At 31.6% G+C, this 3549-nt stretch overlaps 1 pseudogene; it reads right to left on the bottom strand.

The window, feature by feature from the left end:
- Window positions 1–737: 737 nt before the first annotated feature.
- On the bottom strand, window positions 738–854 carry LOC145284370 (5S ribosomal RNA; annotated as a pseudogene).
- Window positions 855–3549: the final 2695 nt, after the last annotated feature.

Below are 3549 nucleotides of genomic sequence, written 5' to 3'. Positions count from 1 at the left end.
ACACTGCAAGAATTAAAGAAAAGCATCAGGAACGAAATAAGGGAGTTAAATCGTAATTCAGAGATTCTGCAATCTATCATGAATGCTGTTTTGGAAAGAGTACAAATATGCGAAGCTGAAGATGGGCAACATTTAAAAGACATTATTTTTCATGAATAAAGATTATTTGAATTTTGCTTTTTTTTAAATGTCCCAATGTCTTAGTCAGATTGTGTTAAAATTACAGAAAGATATCGTCAAAATAAAGAATTAAGTTCCAAACACTTATGTGACTTTTTGGACACTTTATATATGGATAGACACACACACAGACATGCATATATATATATATATATATATATATATATATATATAACTACTTCATTTACTCACATAAAATTAATATACAAAAGTATAAATTTATGCGTGAACTTTAAGTATTTACTTCAAAAGTGCTCAATACGTAGGTAGAGCTAGTTAGTCCTTTATAAAATATATATGGCGATTAAGCTACACTGAATATTCCGCGTTTCATCCACTCTAGGATTCTTCAGGCTTATGCGCGAATTTTGTGGTTGTATGGCTTCCTTCAATCTTGGCAGACTATGGATACCCATGGTTAGGGTGCCTGCGCGGGAAATTTTTGTGGAAAAAGTTTCGCAATCTTGAACCACACCTCTCCTAAGTCGACATTGTTGAATACAAGTAGCAAGTGGAGATTCAGGACGACTGCAAACAATGCCAAAATAAGCGGAGAGCACATACAGCGCTTAGAATTCCCAAATGGTCACCCATCTGGTACTAGCCAGGTTCAACGTTGCTTAACTTCGGTGATCTTACGGGAACCGGTGTCTCAACATGATTATGCCGTGTGTGTGTGTGTGTGTGTGTGTATATATATATATATATATATATATATATATATATATATATATATATATATATATATATATATATATATATATATATATATATATATATATATATATATATATATATATATATATATATATATATGATGTGTGTGTATATATATATAATGTGTATATATATATATATATAATGTGTGTGTGTGTATATATATGTATATATATATTGTGTGTGTCCACAAACACGTGTTCGTTGTTTCTATATGTCATAACATCCGGTTTATTAATAATTACTCTAGTAAAGTAAAATACCATACCTGATACTTTTGTTAAGTTCATCTCTTCTGTATTTAAATAGCTATAGTATCAAAATGCTCTTTAAAACCCTTAAAGTAGTCGTACTTTGAATACATTCTGAGGAAGTAAACGATTTTTATATGAAGTTAGACACTGAACGCATCGTGTTATTTTTTCATTACTATTCGTCCCAAATCAATTGAAATAATCTTTCTATAATACTTTTCTCTTCTTTTCTCGTTTCAGATTCAGAAAGGAAAAACATTGCAAAGTATGAAAAAGTAAAATATACATTATTATATTTTATGTTTTTGTTTGTTTTGATACTTGGACAGGCGAGAATAAGTATTTTTTTTTTGCGCTTTGTTTATGTTTTTGTCTTCTTTTTATTGCCGAGGGGAACACATTAAAAAATCTTTTACCGTTTGTTTCGAATCAATATGTGATTTTTATGAGGAATTTAAAACATTACATTCCCACTTTTCCCGCTTTTCTGCTTGTACTGTTTTTTTTTTTTATTTCATGCTCCTTTTATACTTTTGAAGATACACAAATTATATGCCATCTCGTTTTTTTTCATCTTCTTCTACTACGTTTTTATCTTTTTTCTTCTTTTTCATCTTCTTTTTAATCTTCTTTTTCATCTTCTTTTTATTCTTTTTCTTCTTCTTCTTCTTCTTCAAGTGCTTTCTATTATCTAATTGGTTCCTTCTTCATTAACTTCGTCTTCACATGTTTCTTTTCCCTATTTATTATCTTTTTTTCTTCTTCTTCTTCTTCTTCTATTTCTTCTTCTTCTTCTTCTTCTTCTTCTTCTTCTCTTTTAAGTTCTATTTTCCTCATAGTCTCTTTTTTCTTCACCTTCTACTTTTTGGTTTTCTTCTTTTTTATTATCATGCTGATAATCCCTTATTATTTCCTTTTCTTCCTTTTCTTCTTCCGCTTCTACTTCTTATTTTTCTACGTCTTTTTTCACATTTTCTTCCTCCATTTTACTTCTCCTCATCGTTCTTCTATTTCCCAATAATTATTAATTATATTTTTCCTTCATACTCAACTTTTTTATATCATCTATATATTTCTTTTCTTACATTACCTTATTGTTGTTTCCTTTTTATTATTTTCCTCCAGATAACCATTCGCCTACCTACCCCCCCTAACCTTCCGCCTTTCTTACTTAATCTTTTCATTTCTTAATTTTCTTCCAACTTGTCCTCTTCTTTCCTCCTTTTCATCGAAGTCATCTTCCTTACTTTCAATGCTTAAACATCTTCCAGATTCCCTCTGCTCCTCCATCATCAACATTACCCCCAATTCTTCTCATTTTAGAAATGACCATTAAACATATATAGAAAGTAATAACATCGCCACCAAGCTATAACATCAATAACAGTTACGTTTGTCCGTCTTGCGCCTAAAACTACAATAAAAATGACATAAGATAAACACGATGCCACTGTATTGATGAATTGGGGAGCATAATGGAGATTGTAACAATCTGTTATTTCAAAATAGGCCGCAATGGAACTTACGTGGTGCAGCGGTTGGGCGGGAAGAGACGAAAAGAGGCAAGGATCGGGAAGAGTAAGACCGTAGGCTGCACAAGGGAGGGGGAAGGTCTCGAAATCAAATGAGACAAGTGGAGAAGAAAAGGACCGGGAGCTAAAGTATGAGAAAAGCAGAGATAACAAGAATAAGTAGTTTGAATTCATTACTATTTTTTATACGTTTTTTATACGTTTTTATTTTTTAATAATTCATTTGTTATTCCTCATAAATAATAAATCACATATCGACGTGAAACATAGCGTAAGTGAGGGGACCAAATTCAACCAAATGCTGCAATTAACATAACAGGACATTTATATACATTTACACATTTATCCACATTTGTACAACAAAACCAACATTATAATAATAGCCCAATTCGTTTTTGACTAAGGTATTGCTTTCGGAGTGTGCAGTTTTAGTAGATCTGTTTTGAATTCTCTCTTTCAGAAGGGGTAAGTTTATTGGTTATCGCCTAAGGCGCTGTTACCGTTCGATGCCGAAGAGATTGTCCAGTTATCTAATACAGCCCAGAATGCTCTTCCTAAATGACGTTAGCACTTCCATCGCACTTTTCTAACCTTTTATCTGATTTTACCACCTTGGGATGTGGTTTAAGTATCAGGTCATTTATATAATAATTTTGAATTATTGCCTTTGAAAAAGTAAAAACATACTCAAACGCACAGTGATACTCTTTAATAATAACACGTAGAGTTTCATTAAGTAAATTAACATCATCCTACTTTCTACGGTGAGCAACTGACTTCATCACGAAACAACTAAATAATAGTCAAACAGCCAATTAAAACGTCATATCTCACTCATCAATATGCATTGTTTATATTCTAACGGC

Source organism: Euprymna scolopes, chromosome 8, assembly GCF_053919585.1.
Source record: "Euprymna scolopes isolate OS-2025 chromosome 8, ASM5391958v1, whole genome shotgun sequence".
Taxonomy (NCBI): Eukaryota; Metazoa; Mollusca; class Cephalopoda; order Sepiida; family Sepiolidae; genus Euprymna; species Euprymna scolopes.
This window is presented reverse-complemented; position numbering and strand designations above follow the sequence as displayed.